The sequence below is a fragment of the Protopterus annectens genome, chromosome 2.part1 (assembly GCF_019279795.1).
Source record: "Protopterus annectens isolate FY-2018-M chromosome 2.part1, PAN1.0, whole genome shotgun sequence".
Taxonomy (NCBI): domain Eukaryota; kingdom Metazoa; phylum Chordata; order Ceratodontiformes; family Protopteridae; genus Protopterus; species Protopterus annectens.
Window position 1 is genome coordinate 1,058,858,108 of NC_056729.1, and position 17,549 is coordinate 1,058,875,656.

Genomic DNA, 17,549 nt, shown 5'->3' on the forward strand with positions numbered 1-17,549 from the left:
ACAGAGTTATGTCACACCCATACCAGTTGGCCAACCACCATGGCAACACCTCACAATCCGTCCAGCCTACATGACCTAGGGCCCTAATCCCTGTCACCGCACTAAACAGCACATGCTGGAGGTACAAGTTTCTGTACACAAATATGCCATACCCTGGACTAAACCACCCAGCATTAACAAACAAGGCTCCTCATTGCTAGATGTCATACATACCCCTGATGAATGTCATGGAGATAGTTAATATGCCCTTTGAGTCACCTGTGTGCAACCATTTCGCAATAGCAAGTAAAATCACAGTACATGTGTACCGAAGGGCAGGGTAGCGTATGGCTAGGCTGCCCTAGGCCCAGGGCCAATAACATAGTACCTACCTATGACACAATGCACACACACATGTACTCAGTGCAATACCAGCTATGTGACATTGAATGAGTGTGACACTGACTGTATGCAAGGTCAGTAAAAGTGTGATAGCTTAGCATGAGTTTGTGTCTGTCATGGTAGTTGGTGTCCTTGGTGTGAGGCCAGAGAAAGATGTGGCAGTTATTGGGATGCAAACATAGTAGATTGGCATATGTTGTGCCGTAGTTCCCTGTGTATGACTGTGGTGTCCCATCATAGGCAAAAGCAATACATGAATGCTTAGTAAGTGGTACTGCTGTTGAATCCAGCTCACATATGAACTGTTGTACTACCTGATGTTGTAGGCATAAACACTACAGTACGGTGTATGTTCACATTCTGTGGTAACACTGTTTGGTGTGTTACCTGTAGTCTGCACAGATTACATACCTCATGCATAGGTATCTATAAGTAGGGGCACACAGTATTATAAGGTGCACAGTTAATGCGCATCTGTGTCGTCATACATTTGTGTGTTGTATGTATGTGTAATGTGTGTGTAATGATGCCTGTACCATGGCCGCAATCACATGTGTGCTACAGGGTATGTGTGTGTACCTGGCAGCATGTATACTCTGTGACAGCAGTATGATGGCTTTAATAACAACTGTGCACGTATGTCAGGTAGGGTTATGGCATCAAAGACTAGGGTGGATTACCATTGAAACTGTACATGTGTATTGCATTCATTGCATGGGACGACAATATTCTTCATCCATTAGCTAGATATATACCCTAGTGTGAGGTTGTGCATTGTATCCCAAACAGTGTGCTGAGTGCTGGTGTATACTAGTTTGTTGTATGGAGTGTGGCAGGCAATGTCAGACAGTTGTGGGCTGAGCACTGATATGTGGTATCGAACATGTGTATCCCCTGATAGACAGACAGATAATATATATGGCAGTGAAGTGATAGTACATTCGAATATTAAGTGTGCCACATAACTTGCTCACATATTTTTCTTTTCCTTCCTTCCAGGCTGATGGTACATCAGAGAAACCCACCGTATACAGCAGCAGAGGATCAGGAGATCCACCAGAGCCTGGTGCATAATTACTCTGTGCTGTTTTCCAGGACCAGCCAGAACCAGAGTGAGAGGGCTGCACTGTGGCAAGAACTTGTCCGTCGGGTAAATGACATAGGCATGCATAACCGGACATATGAGCAGGTATGCCATCACTGCAGTGATTTAATTAGACATGTCCGGCAGCGTGCATCTGATATCCACAGACAACAGCTTGCCCAGGTGGTGGGGAACCTATCCACCCCCCTCTCACCAGTGTGGAGGAGCACCTCCTAAGTGTTGTAGCTCCAGGCCAACAAAAAGAACATCCGCAAACGTGTCATCATGGAGGCCGGAGCCACCCAGCATGTTGAAATGGAGTGTGCAGGTAACATCCCATATCTGTAGTTGACTGTTCTCTGTGCTGGTAGTCTATGCATGTGTGAGATGTGTACTGTTTGTGTAGCTGTTAACCTGCCCAGTCTTCTGCAAGATTGATATTCTGAGCATAATCTGTACACCTGTGAAAGCCACCTGTTGCACTACTGTACTTTATCATACTCACAGTATCAAAGGCACAGTTGTGGCCACTGGCAATCACTCTCATATGTTTGCAGGTCCCTCTGGAGTGACAACAAGGCAGCCAATCCATGCTGGTGAGTGTGTAATAACAATACTATTGCTAATGACATGTGCATGTCATATGGAGGTGTAGTGTGTGCACATGTAACACACCTACACATAATGCATGCTGTGCATGTTTTCTGTGAGACTATGCATATCCCATTATTCTCAGTAGCTGCCTCACTCACATGCAATACACAGAGCATGACACACATGTGTGGCAACACAGTACTGGACATTGTATAGGCACACCAGATACACATGTACACAACACACACATGTTTGGCATACACACTACACCTTAGCCTGCTACACATGTCCAATTATGACATCTGCTGTATGGCCAGCCTTCAGCATCCCACTTATCTACGCACACATAATATACATGAGGGGTAGAGGCCTATCATGTCTTTGTGCAACAGTCTGGAACAAATAATACATTCATGTTAGGCAATGCTCACTATTGGCCACCTTACACACCCATGTAACAAGTGGATGTGTAATTGTGGATGTAGTCATGTTACTGCACTTCAGGTACAGCATGCTAGCTGCCTGTTTGGCACACATTATTATTGTTGACTGACCACAAGAAGCATGTTGATCATGGCTCACATTACTACACCACATCCAGTTCCACTGACCACAAAAGTACACATAGCTGTTATTGTGTAGCACCGTCATGTGTGTTGTGTGTGTATGTGTGTGTGTGTGTGTGTGTGTGTGTGTGCAAATCTATGCACCCACAGCTTGTAACACTTGCACAACATTGTAATGTCCTTGTACACATTGTGTCCCAGGGTGGAGACAATCACTGAACAACTACACACAAGCATCAAGTACATGTATAATGTTATTAACAAGGGCTGTCTACACTTGCACTGCATGTTCCTGTGCAACACATAACCTGCATGCTGACACGTGTGCAGTGATGTTTTTCCTTGTGAAATGGTCACCCACCCTAAAACAGTATTGTGTATGTGTTGGATTGCAGGTGTGTATGTGTTTGTATCTGCTGTACTAAGGAGTGTGCCTGTATGCATGTGCACCTGTGTGCATGTGTGCCTGTGTGCATGTGTGCCTGTGTGCATGTGTGCCTGTTTGCATGTGTGCATGTGCGCCTGTGCGTCTGTGTGCATGTACGCCTGTGTGCATGTGTGCATTTGTGCATGTGTGCATGTGCGCCTGTGTGCATGTGCGCCTGTGTACATGTGTGACTGTGTGCATGTGTGCTAATATCGTGTACACATTTGTAAACTGTGTTTCCGATCTTCCTCTCACAGGTTCTGATGTTGCTCTGGTGGAGTGCAGCAGGGAACCTGAAGCCACTGCTGGGGATAGTGCTAATGATGATACATGTGTAATGGCACAGGGAGGTGTGACAGGGTCTGTCGTTAGTCATCCAGTTGACAGTACACAGCAGTCAACCCCATCAATGTGCACAGTCATCCTGCCAATACATCCATTGTGACCAATGTCCTTATCTGAGGGACAGCATAAAGTGGGCATTGACCAGAGTAGTGTGGTATCATTGGCACATGCATCCCCTCACAGCAGCCATGGCCAGATTCCTGGCATGGTACCACACAGGCAGATGTCCAGGGGTTCTCGTGGGAGCATCCGTGGTCGTACTGCCCCTGTCAGACGTGCCCACAGAGGTTTATCAACCTCAGCTATGTTCCGGGCTGTAATGCAGGCACAGGCACGTATGGAACGGTACACCAGACAGGGTCTGAGGGAGCTTAGAGCACATCGCACCACTATGAATGACACTATGCGTGACGTTGCGTCTGCCATTCGTAACATCAGCGAGGTCATTGATAGACATTGGGGGGACACATTAGATCTGTTCCACAACTACATGTCCAGGAGCCAGGACAGTGCAGGATGGTTGAGGCATCGACATCTGCCAGCAACATTACCACCTGCCAGTCGTCGTGGACAACAAACCCACAGCCGCTCCATAGTGCCAGTACCAGCCCCAGCAATGCTGGGTCTGTGCTGTCATTAGGCCATCCTAGAAGACCACGTGCACATGGTTCTGGACAGACCCAGCAGGGACATGTGTCCAGTCAACAACCCACTGCTTCTGATGACAGTACCCAGTCTGGCTTAGTACCTGATACTGTCCATAGCACCTCTGCCAGGCACAGGTACCGTGTCTGTGGCCAGAGACAGTTACCTGTATGACCTGGCAGGTACAGTCTGTGGCTGTCCACAAACACCAGTATATGGCAGCCACATAGTGGAACTGTGTGCATGCATACACACACACATAATGCTAACACCTAGGGCTAACACATACACACACACATCGCAGCAACGTTGCCCCATCTTGTACTGTTGTCCCTCACTAACACACACACACACACACACACACACACACATACATGTCGATTGGATGTGTCAATGGCAGACTCTGGCAAACCAAGTACACACCCTGTGCATATGATGAAACTGTGCCACCTCCTGCCATCTGTAACATTGATGCTGGAACAGGATAGCATGGTACTGATACACAGGGTGACTACATAGCACTGTAGTATTATTATCATGTTGTTAACAGTACAGTGTAATGATATTGTTGTGGGTAGATTCGAGCATGCATGATGCATTAACTATGTTTGTCATTGCAGTTTTTTATACACCAGTGTTAATTCCCAAAGTGTACTGTCTGCACATGTGCCACATGGCTGTTGTGTGTACCTGTGCCTGCATGAGTTGGGGTGTGGACAGTACATGTGTGATGTTTGCATCACTGATTTGCAGGTGTACATTTGTGAACATGGTCAGCATGGAACATGACATGGTTTGACAGTATGCTGTCGGTGATACGGTTTCCACATGTCAATGGTCTGCATTCTGGTAGTATACACAGCTTACATAGCCTGACATTCAGTGGTCATTACATGATGTCTCCTCAACTGATACACAGACGTAGGAACCTGGTGTCAGTGATATCCCTGCAGTACTACACTATACCAGTAGCCATTGTTACTGAGCCCCATACATCCCTGGGAACAATATCCTTTGGCATATAGCAGTCTCATGTACATGCCAACACACTATGGATATGTCCATCCATGACTGCAAATACATACAGTGGCCTACAATGCATTCTACACATGACACACCTAACCACCACAAGGGTATCATACGGACAGATACCTGTTGTCCAAGCCATGGTATATTGCTGTAATGCTACTGTGGCATTGTCATCGGCATGTAGTTAACATAGTATTCCAACAGTACCATGTAGGTGGTAGCACCCATCATGTAGAATGGGTAATGGTGTGTACATGTGGACAGGTATTATCTTGTCTATCCTGTGTTATTCACATTTCCAAAGGTATTCTGCAGTCCCTCTGTGTATCACCTAAGCAAGAAGGTGTCTGTATGCATATTGGCAACAGTTGCCATACACCTACACTGGATGGCCATCACTCACAGACTTTGCTGTGTTTTAACATGTTTGACATATACTGCAGACATGAACCATCACCCACATTAATCTATCAAAGCTTTCATTGGTGTGTGTCACATAGTTGGCCTAGGACACAGATCACTGCAGTAGCTTGCATTGTCACCAACCTACATGTATGGCCTAAGGTCTGGTAAGCTATGGCACATGGCGGAAAAGGTAACAACTGTATTCATATGGGGCAGGCTTCACACATAGGAACTATTATAGGTCACAGGTACATATCTGTATGTGGCAAACACATACCTGATGTGTGCATGGCAATTACTGTTATAATAATATGTCATACAATAATGAAAGCAAAACACACAACACATTCACAAACTGTGTGACAAACGCACACATGGCATTTGTAGGATTCAAACCCCTACCTAACTAGGTTATGGCACTTGAGAGAGATGCATTAGCACAGCACACTATTCGCATTACTGGATGATTTCCCTTCTCCTGCTGTATTTATATGGTGCTGACATCATCAGCCTTTCCAAAGAAGAATGTACATCTTTAACTATCCCTCAGTATGGGGGATAACAATATCTGTGCATTCACAGAAACCTAGTTCAGGGTCACATATGCACACTGGCACTGCCAGGTTATGTTCTATACCATGCTTCGTGACCACAGGACTTGTGACACAGAACACAAGTAGGGGGTGTATCCATATACATCACATATACACACACATCTGGGTTGGTCCCACTGCACTAAGCATGACAGGCCATATATATACACCTACCATTGTGCAAAACTGCCTTTTGGTTTGGTGTGTAGTTCAGACCACCCACCCATACCCAGTAGCCACACTTGGCTTTCCTGGGAACAGTGTTGGATATGAAGGTCTTCACACATACCATTATAGTGGTTGACTTCAGGTACACAAATATTGACTGGGGATACTACTCAAGCCCTCAGTATCACCCTACAGCCACTACAATTTGTGAACCATGTGCTATGGCACAACCAGTCACCACACCCACTAGGGGGAATACATATTGGATCTGATCATCACCAACATGGGGACTCTATGCTCCACATCGGAGATAGAACTGTCATTGTTAAGATCAGACCATGTTCAACTTTCCCTGGACATCCATATCCCATCCCCACACTCAACCAAGGAAATCACTGTAAAGAATTTCTCAAAAGCAGAATTTGCACTTGTGAAGACTGGGGTGGAATACTTCAGAGGCCCCATGCTGGAGGTTAATACAGACCAATCTGCAGAATTCTTTACAAACGCATTGTATGAGCAGCTGCCGGTATGCATTGATCATGCTATCCCACATAAAACCATGACTCCTCCAAAACAGGAGACCTGTCTGGTTGCCCCAGCCATATATAAGCTGTACAACAGAAGGAGGAAGCTACTACATAACAGAGCAATATCCCACAGACCCAGATCGATCATAACCTCTCCTTTGCTAATCACATTGACAGAGAGTCATTGCTAAAAACTTTGTATAGCCCTCCTTCTCACATGGGTGTTTGCATGTAGATCATGTGAGGTCATTGTGGCCCTCTACTACTCACTTATCAGGACCATAGTTTCATAGTTTAGTACTAGGCTATCTGCCCTGAGGCATTTGCAAGCCTAGCCCTAGAGATGTGGCTTTCACCACCCCATGTAGGTACTAAGGTGTATAGAATAAATTTAGAATACTGTGCCTTTGTCTAGTAGTGACACATTGAAGACCCCCTTACTTTTTAAAATTAGTTTACTGTGCCTCTGTTAAGTAGCGATACAGGGGTGACCCCTGGGGTAAACCTACGATCTCCCATCCACTCGTCAAGATTTCTCTTGAAGAGAGTCAGTGAGGGGCTCTGCCTAACATGGACTGGGATTTTGTTCCAGAGTATGGGAAGCCTCTGAGTTATGAATCTGTCCCTCCAGCATGTTCTATTCATGTTTGTACTGAGGTTTAAATCTTTGGCTCTCGTGGTTCTTATGGATTTTGATTTTTTGAGGTGGAGCATGTCCATCAATTCCTGGTTGGACATGACCTTGTATGTCAGGCACAGATCACCTCCGAGCAGGCGGTATGCTACTGAATAGAGCTGGAGATAGCCTGGCAGCATATGACATATGTTGGAAACCCTTGATCCTCTTGGTGAGGTACTTCTGGGGTCTCTCCAGCTGTTGTAAGTGCCGGGTGAGGTACATACCAAATGGGGCATTGTACTCAATCATGGGCCTGATAAGGGAGGAGTACAGGGGCACGATGACCTCCTTTGATCTGGTTGTGAACCCCTTCATGATAGGGTGGGCAAGGTAGAAAGTCTTTCTAACCACACTGGCAACGTGGGTGTCAAATGAGAGGTCACTATCAACTTGGGTCCCCAGGTCTCCGATTACTTTTTCGGTACTCGGTGGGTTACTGTCTATGTGATAATTTGTGGGTATTTTGTTTTTCCCAAAGGGGATGACTATACATTTCTTGACATTCAGTTTAAGGGTCTGGTGATTCCGGCACCAGTTGTCCGTTTCAGTGAGGCCTTTCTGTAGGATGTATGTGTCAGCTGGTGTATCGAGTATGGCACCTAGTTTGCAGTCATCTGCGAACTTTGTCAGCCACAACCCTCCCATGTTTGCTTTCACATCTGAGAAGTAGATGCCGAACAAGTGGGGTCCCAGGACAGAGCCCTGTGGGACACCACTTGTGACTGGCTTTGAGTCTGACATGGCTCCCGCAATCTTGACTTTATGGGTTCTGTTCTTTAGCCAGTTTGCAACCCATCTTGTGACATATGGATTTACTTTTAAGCTGTTTAGCTTTTCTATGCTCCCCGAGTGGGTTATTGTGTCGAAGGCTTTAGCCAAGTCCAGGTAGGCTGTAATGGACTGCCTTGCCCTCATCAATGGCTCTAGTGACTGTTTCGAAAAAGTCAACCAGGTTCAAAAGTCAGGATCTGCCTTTTACAAAGACGAACTGGGTGGAATCAAGTGTCTGTGGGTCCCCAATGTCGTTGTTTATGAGTTCCATAATAATTCTTTCCATAGCTTTGCAAACCAGGCTGGTCAAGCTTATGGGGTGGTAGTTCCCAGGGTCTGTAGTGGAGCCTCCCTTGTGGAGTGGTACCACTGTTGCTGTACGCCAGTGCTCAGGTACATATCCTGTAGTAAGGCTAAGGTTAAATAACATTTTTATATGCGGGTTTAGCTCCTCTTGGAGTTCACGTATCACGCAGCCGGGGATACCATCAGGTCCCATAGATGTTGTGTTTTTTGCTTTGTTGAGGGCGGTTCTCACCTGGACATCAGAGATGACAGGGAGGTTACATTCAGCTGGGATGAGTATTTCTTCTTTTGGAGGTGAGGGAGGGGAGAAATTTGCACTGAACCTGTCTGCCAGAATGTTGGCAAAATCTGTGGGTTCGGTAAATTTTTTGTCGTTGTGTACTAACTCTGAGCATATCTGAGGGTTTCCACCCAGGTTTCTAACATAACTGAAGAATGCCTTGTGGTTATCTTTAGTGTCCTTGGTGATTTTTCTCTCAAAGTTGGCCTTGGATATTTTTATGAGTGAACGTAGCTTTCTACTAGTGCTGATCAGAGATGCCTTCCCTTTATGGGATTTTGCTCTGTCTTGCAGTAGCTTCCTTCTTTTGTTATACAATTTGTTTATGGCTGGTGTCCACCAGACAGGACGCTTTCCTTTGGTGGAGAGGGTCTTGGTTTTATTTGGGATTGCACGATCCATGCATTCTTGGAGATGTCCGTAGAAAGCATTTGTGTAGGATTCAGCATTGTGGGATGTGGTTTCCATTGGCCCTGAGGGCGTAAATGATACCATCTCAGTCTTGAGAAGTGTAAAGTCGGCTTTTGAGAAGTTTATCACTGTAGTCTTTTGTGCTGGGGGTGGAGGTGGTAAATGTATATCCAGGGTGATTAGTTTGTGGTCAGATCTCACCAGTGAGGGCAATACTTCCGGTGTGGAGCATTTTGTCCCCATGTTTGTGATGATCAGGTCTAGTATATTGTCCCCCCTTGTGGGAGAGGTGACTAGCTATTCCATTGCATTTGAGTTTATGAATTCCAGGAACCTTTGGGCTAGGGTGTTAGGGCTAGAATGGTGCACCCAGTCTATGTTAGGGTAGTTGAAGTCTCCCAATATGATGGTATTTGGTGAGACATTCATATCTTCCAATGTCTTCAGGAAGGCTGAGTGGGGTTCTTGAGATTGGGAGGGTGGTCTGTAACATGCAACCAGTTGTATAGCAGTTTTCCCTACGGTTAGCTGCACCTGGATGGTCTCCGAAGCTTCATGAGTTGCCACTAACCTAGAGTTGTGGGTATCCTTGATGAATATGGACACTCCCCCTCCCTTTGTGATTCGGCCTGGGTTTTGGGGCCGAAAAGCATGATACGAGGTAAAGCCTGGTAGTGCTGGGGTGCTCTCAGGAGCCTTGAACCAGGTCTCGGTTACAGTGCAGACATCGATGTTCTCCATACTGAGGAGTGCTTTGAGAGCCTGCATCTTGAGATTTAGACTTCTGGCGTTGAGCAGCATTACCCTTAAATTTTTCCATTTTTGTTTTCTAAGGAGGTGGGTTCGTCTTTTGAGCCTTGCCTAAAAAAGGCACTATGGGGGTGGCAAGAGCCTTAGCCAATATCCGGAAGCCCAGTGGTGACAGGTGCAAGCCGTCCCTTGCGAAGCAGCATGGCTTGTCCAGCATGTCATCCCAAGCAGACAGACATTGGATCCCCCTAGAATGACACCAGTAATTGAGCCAATTATTAAAGCTAATCATCTTGTCTTTGTATTGTGGCATCATTCTTGGTGAGGGCAGGATGCTGCTCAGGGTCAGGGTCATACCAGCCTGGGCTACATAATCAGAGAGCTCCTCAATGTCTCTTTTCATGTAGTTCAAGGAGGTACGTCTCAGGTCATTTACACCGGCATGGACAATGACGGAGTCATATTTGTACGTGCTTTTGAGTGACCTGAGTGCGTGTGTTATATGGCGGATCCTAGCCCCCGATAGGCAGCTTACCGTTACCCTCTCCTTGCTCAGCCTGGTAAGTGGGACGTCAGTGTGTCTGACTATAGAGTCACCTATCACTAGTGTATCAGGCATAGTGTTTGGCCTTAAGGGCTGTGATTTATTGACACACTGATTTATTGAAGTATGTGTTGCATTTGTTATGTTTTGAGGTGGTGGATTTTTGGGTGTCTGCTTTGGGAGCCTCTGTTGTTTTGGTAAGTTTTTTAATAGAGCCTCCAAGTATGTTTTTGTGTTATTATGTGCTTGATTTGCAGTTGGGGTAGGGCTATGTGTGACTGGGTTTGTTGTGTGTGTGGTTACCTTCTCCTCCTGTCTGGTCTTGCCAGTCCTGAGTTGAGAGAGTTCAGCCTCCAGTTTGGCTATATAGTTGCATCTCACACATGTATTTGTGTTTGTTGGGAGGAGGAGAGGGTTGTCTGTGTACATGAGACAATTATAGCATTGTCTCAAGATTCCCAGATTAACCAGCTGAGCAGGAGAAGATGCTAGCAATCTACCACTCGACATGCTAGAATATTATAAGAGAGTGCTGTGCCTTTAAGGGAAGTGGTTGGGGTGGTAGGTGGATGTAGTGCTACTTGAGTTTGAGAGTGCTTGCTTAGAAGAGTAGCTTAGAGAACAAGTGCTATGCTTATAATATAACGAGTAGACTGGTTATTCTAAGAGTAGAGCTTTCTAAGGGAAAATTTGAAGAGCAGACTTCGCGGAGCCAGGAAAAGTTTAACCCGTGCTGCACTATGCGCACAATCGCGCAAAGCCGCGCTAATGCAGATTTTAAACAGGGAACTTGAAAAGAGCTAGAAATGGTCCAAAACAACCAATTACTACAGCTCTTGTGCTGAGGTCACTTCCTTCAGGGACAGATAGGCTGCTCAAGGCTCCCCACTCCCACTGGTGAGCAAAGAAACTTCCTTCTTATCCAAGTAAGGTAATGGACAACACAGGAACTACACCACAGCCCAGAATACAGCAAAGCCTGTAAACTGGTCTAAACTAGTCAAGGAGAGGCGGGAAAACAAGGATTATTTTTGTATTTGTGTTTTAGATAGAAAACACTCAGAAATACAGAAGGCAGCAATAAATCAGTTACACAGGCTAGCACACATTAGTGGGCAGCCTCAATAGTTAAATTAAACAAACAAACACAGATTTTCGATTAATTTTCGACTAGGTAAACTTTTAAGTGTAGATACTATAAAATGCAGCAAACAGTTAAAAAAACAGTATAAGCTTGTTTAAAATAAGCAAGAGAAGGTATTCCAAGTAAAAAAACAGAAAAAAATACTTAAATCTGGAAAGTAGTCGCTTTTCTCAGTTCTCTGTAGCTATGACCACTCTGCAGGCCCACATGGAGCTGTCTCTGAGTAGTATAGCCAGAAAAAAACGCTCTGAGGCAGATTTTAAACATGGAACTTGAAAAGAGCTAGAAATGGTCCAAAACAACCAATTACTACAGCTCTCGTGCTGAGGTCACTTCCTTCAGGGACAGATAGGCTGCTCAAGGCTCCCCACTCCCACTGGTGAGCAAAGAAACTTCCTTCTTATCCAAGTAAGGTAATGGACAACACAGGAACTACACCACAGCCCAGAATACAGCAAAGCCTGTAAACTGGTCTAAACTAGTCAAGGAGAGGCGGGAAAACAAGGATTATTTTTTTGTTTTTTTTGTTTTTAGATAGAAAACACTCAGAAATACAGAAGGCAGCAATAAATCAGTTACACAGGCTAGCACACTTTAGTGGGCAGCCTCAATAGTTAAATTAAACGAGCAAACACAGATTTTCGATTAATTTTTGACCAGGTAAACTTTTAAGTGCAGATACTATAAAATGCAGCAAACAGTTAAAAAAACAGTATAAGCTTGTTTAAAATAAGCAAGAGAAGGTATTCCAAGTAAAAAACAGAAAAAAATACTTAAATCTGGAAAGTAGTTGCTTTTCTCAGTTCTCTGTAGCTAGGACCACTCTGCAGGACCACGTGGAACTGTCTCTGAGTAGTTTGACTACAATGCCCCTTTTGGGGTGTACCTTACCCAACACCTATGGCAACTACAGTGAACACAACTGTACCTCCCGAAGAGAATCATGGGCTACACACAGATGTCCTATGTATCTCAGCTAAAGGATCTCCAGCTCTACTCAGTTGCTTAACGCCTAATCAGAGGTAATCTACGCCTGACGTACACAGCCATTTCAAACCCAGAAGTAATGGACATGCTCCACCTCATAACATCCAAGACCCTTACAGCTACACACTCCAGGGATGTAAACCTCAGCACAAACATAAATAGGACATGCCGCAGGGACAGATTCATTACTCACAGGCTCCCCTCACTCTGGAATTGAATCCCAGTTAAAGTTAGACATAGCCCCTCACCAACCTTCTTCCAGCAAAATACAGCCGCATGGATGGGAAATTGTAAATTCACCCCTGGGATCTCCACTGTGTCCCTGCTTGACAGAGGCACAGCAAGGTAGCCTTAAAGGGTGCCTTCTGTGACCTACTTTACAGAGGCACAGTAGGCTACTCTGTGTTACTGGGGAGGCAGACGCCAAATACACTCTGCCTAGGCTTATGAATTCCCCAGGGCAGACAGCCTAGTATTCACCTCTGCACCTATGTTTATATTTGGGATGCACAATATTTGTTGCTGCTACTGTTTGCAGGTCTTTATTGCCATAGCTTTCACAGTTTCTGTGAACGTGTGGTAACATGTTTGATCATGACAGGGTTCCGGTATATTAATATGTGTCTGTTGTCATTTAACTGTGTGCACAGGGTGGATTGCCGGATTGTGGAAGGTTCCTGGCTTAACACATACAACTGCCAGATATGTGTGACTGCTATACTCAGACATGGCCTAAGTGTGTGAGCATGCCCAGTTCAGGCTTTCTATGGTTTGCGGCCTGACATGTGTCTCATTTATCCAAGTGTGCGAGCATGCCCAGTGTGACCTTTCCATATGTTGTGATTTGAAGTCCACTACATTTGTGGTTGTGTGTGAACATGACCAATATTGACATTAATACTGTGTGTGTTGGAAGTCATGTTGTGTTCTTACTGCCAGACCCCTTTGTATCATAACTCAACAGGGATTATGCTGTGCTTGCAGGGTTTCCATGGGATAGATTGCTAAGACTTGGCAACATTCTCTCATACTGGCTGAACACTGCAATACTATCATGGTGTAGTGGTTCAGTACTTTCATTATGGTGCACAGCATCATGGGTTTGAGTCCCATCACTGCTGTAAATGCTCATACTGAGCAGACCAGACTAGTTAAGGGCCAGTTGGACAACTATGAGCATGTTCAGCTATGACGTACTTAAACCAGGCTTGTCCAACATTCCTGTGTATTCACCAACTTGGGTGGACATTGGCAAACGTTACTCCACAGTGACCACAGTTGTACTACTTGGTGTGTGTGATTCTGTTCATAGGTTCATACTAGGCTATCTGCCCTAGGGCATTTATAATCCTAGCCAGAGTGTGTTCGGCTTTCAACACACATTGTAAGTGGAGTTTGCTATTACATTTTTCATGGTTAGTATACTGTGCCTCTGGCTAACAGTGACATAGAAGTGATACCCAGGGTAAACCTACAATCTCCCATCCACTCATCAGGATTCCTTTTGAAGAGAGTCAGTGAGGGACTCTGGCTAACCTGGAGTGGGAGTTTACTCAAGAGTGGGGGGAGCCTCTGGGTTATGGATCTGTCACTCCAGCATGTCCTATTTATTTCAGTCCTGAGGTTCAGGTCTCTTGAGTGCATAGCTTGATGGGATTCTGATTTTCCAAGGTGCAGCATGTCCATTGATTCCAGGTTGGACATGGCTTTATACATCTGGCACAGATCGCCTCTCGGCAGGCAGTATGCCACTGAGTGGAGCTGCAGTTTCTTTAACCGGGCAGTGACTGGCATGTGTTTGAGCCCTTTGATCCTCCTGGTGAGGTACTTTTGTGGTCTTTCCAGCTGCTGCAGGTGTCTGAAAAGGTACATCCCACAAGGGGCATTGTACTCAATTATGGGCCTGATGAGGGATGAGTTAAGAGGCACAATGACCTCCACTGATGTACATGTGATTACCTTCATGATTAGGTGGGCTATATGAAATGTTTCTCTAAACACTTTGGCCACATGGTTCTCGAATGTGAGATTGCTATCGACTTGGGTCTCCAGGTCCCTTATCACTTCTTCCATACTTAATGGGTTACCACATATGTAGTAATTTGTGGGCACTTAGTTTTTGACACAGGGGAGGACTATACACTGTTTTGTGTTTAGCTTGAGGACATGGCTCTGGCACCAGTTGTCTGTTTCTATGAGGCCCTTTTGTAGGATGCTTGTGTCAGCTGGAGGGTCGATTATGGCGCCCAGTTTGCAGTCATCTACAAACTTGTTCACCAACTGTCCTTCTGTGTTGGCCTGTACCTCTGAGAAATATATACCAAACAAGGGAGGTCCCAGGACTGAGCCTTGTGGGATGCCACTTGTAGCTGGTTTGTGGTCTGACATGGCTCCAACATTTCAGACCATGTGGGCTCTGTCCTTGAGACAGTTTGCAACCCATCTAGTGACATAGGGGTTTCTATTGAAGCTGGTGATCTTATCTATGATGACCAAGTGGGGTACTGTATGGAAGACTTTTGCAAGGTCCAGGTAGGCTGTGTGGACCACCATCCCATCGTCAATGGCCTTGGTGACTGTTTCAAATGACTCAACCAGGTTTAAGAGGCTGGATCTGCCCTTAACAAAGCCAAAATGGGTAGGATCCAGTGTCTTTGTGTCCCCAATATGTTTATTTCTGAGGTCCATGATGATCCTTTCCATAGCTTTGCAGACCAACCTAGTCAGGCTTCTGGGGCGATTGTTTGCAGTATCCGTTGAGCCACCACCTTTGTGGAGAGGGTCCACTGTTGCTGTACACTGCTCTTTGGGTACATATCGTGTGTTAAGGCTGACATTGAACAGTGGTTTTATGTGTGTGTTCAATTCTGCTTGGGGTTCATGTTGGACACAGCCCAGGACACCGTCTGGTCCTATTGATGCTGTGTGTTTTGCTTTGGAGAGGCTGGCTGTTACCTGCACATCTGTGATGTCAGGGGGCCAGCACTCTGCTGGGATAGATATTTGCCCTTTTGGTGGGGAGGGGGGGGTTGTGCTGAACCTGTCAGTTTGGATGTTGGCATTGTCTGTGGGTTTGTTGTATTGTTTGTCATTTTGGACTAATTCTGAACATACCTGGGGATTCCCACACAGGTTCCTACAATAAGTAAAGAATGCCTTGTGATTATCCTTGGTGTCCTGTACGATTTTTATCTCACAGATGGCCTTAGACAATTTTATGTGTGGACATTGTTTTTCAATAATACTGGTCAGAGATGGCTTCCCTTTTTGTGATTTGGATCTATCATATAGTAGCTTCCTCCTTGTATTGTATGGTTTGTTTATGGCTGGGGTCCACCAAACAGGATGCCTGCCTTTGGAGGTTTGGATCTTGGTTTTATTTGGGATTGCATGATCCATGCATTCCTGACGGTGTTTATAGAATGTGTTTATAAAGGGTTATGAGGTCTGGCCCATATTTTCCACAGACACAGGGGCTGTGAAGGATTCCACCTCAGTTTTGAGGTGTGTGACATATGCTTTAGTGAACATTTTTCACTGTGGTTTTCTGGCTGTGGGCTGGGGTGGGGATGTGAATATCCAGTGAGATTACTATCTGGTGTGATTGTACCAGTGAGGGATACACTTCTGATCCTGGGCATAGAGTCCCCATGTTGGTGATGATCAGGTCCAGTATGTTTTCCCCTCTTGTGTGAGTGGTAGCAAGTTGTTCCATAGCATTTTTGTTTATAAATTCTGGGAACCTTTGGCCTAGGATGTTGGAGCTAGGGTAATGCTCCCAGTGTATGTTTGGGTAGTTGAAGCCACCCAATATAATGGTGTTTGGGGAGATCTTCATATTTTCATGTGTTCTCCAGTCAGCCAAGTGTGGTTCCTGGGTTTAGGAGGGTGGTCTGTAGCAGGCTATGAACTGGAAGGCGGTTTTACCCACTGTTGGTTACACATGGGTAGTCTCTGATGCTTCATGCTCTGCCACCAACCTGGGGGTGTGGATATCTTTGACAAATATTGATACTCACCCTCCTTTTGTAGTTTGTTCCATGTTTTGCAGCTGTAAAGCATGGTATGAGGTGTACCTGTGAATGCTAGGGTGCTCTTGGGAGCCTTGAACCAGGTTTCTGTTACTGCACAGATATCAACATTCTCCATGTTGAGGAGTGTTTGGAGTGTGTGCATCTTGCAGATGTTCTTCATCTCACATTGCTGCAGTCCTTACACTTGGGTAGTCCGCTGTCCTCGGTCGGCCCGAATATCAAAGTATAAGGCTGACATCGGTCAAGGCGCATTTGACTGACATCAGGACGTCAGGGTACAAATGCGCATGACCGACATCATATCCTCAGTCTTTTTTGCCGCATGGTCCGATGCAGAAGCAGGATTGCGAGTGCCGGTTGGCGTTCTGAAATTTTTCGATTTCGGAGTTTCAGACCGAGTCAAAGTTGGCTAAGTACCCCGTTGGGGAATATTTTAGTTTTTTCTTGCCTCAGTGGTTTACCGGATGTCAGAAAAAGTGAATAATTGTATTTCTTGTGGGAAACAGATACCGCATAGAGACTATCATACTTTGTGTATTCCTTGTTTAGGGCCTGAGCACGACGTTGTTGGGTGTCGCTCTTGTGCTAGATTCAATAAGCGCACTATAAAGAGGAGATTAGATTGTGCCAGGTTAGTCTTCGGGAAGCGGTGCAATTATAAAATGCCGTCGGATGCTCCGCCCGCTTCTTCGAAGCGCAAGGACAAAGCAGTTAAGCCTAGGCTTGAAGAACCGTCCGTGCGGACGCCGGTTCTTTAGAGGTGTCGGTGGAGCGGTGGTTCCACCGGAGGTTTCTTTGGGATCCCAGGAGAGACTTTGTTATTGCAGGATGTGGCCTCTCAGGAGGCAGGTCAGGGTGATGGGGCTTCTCAGGTTA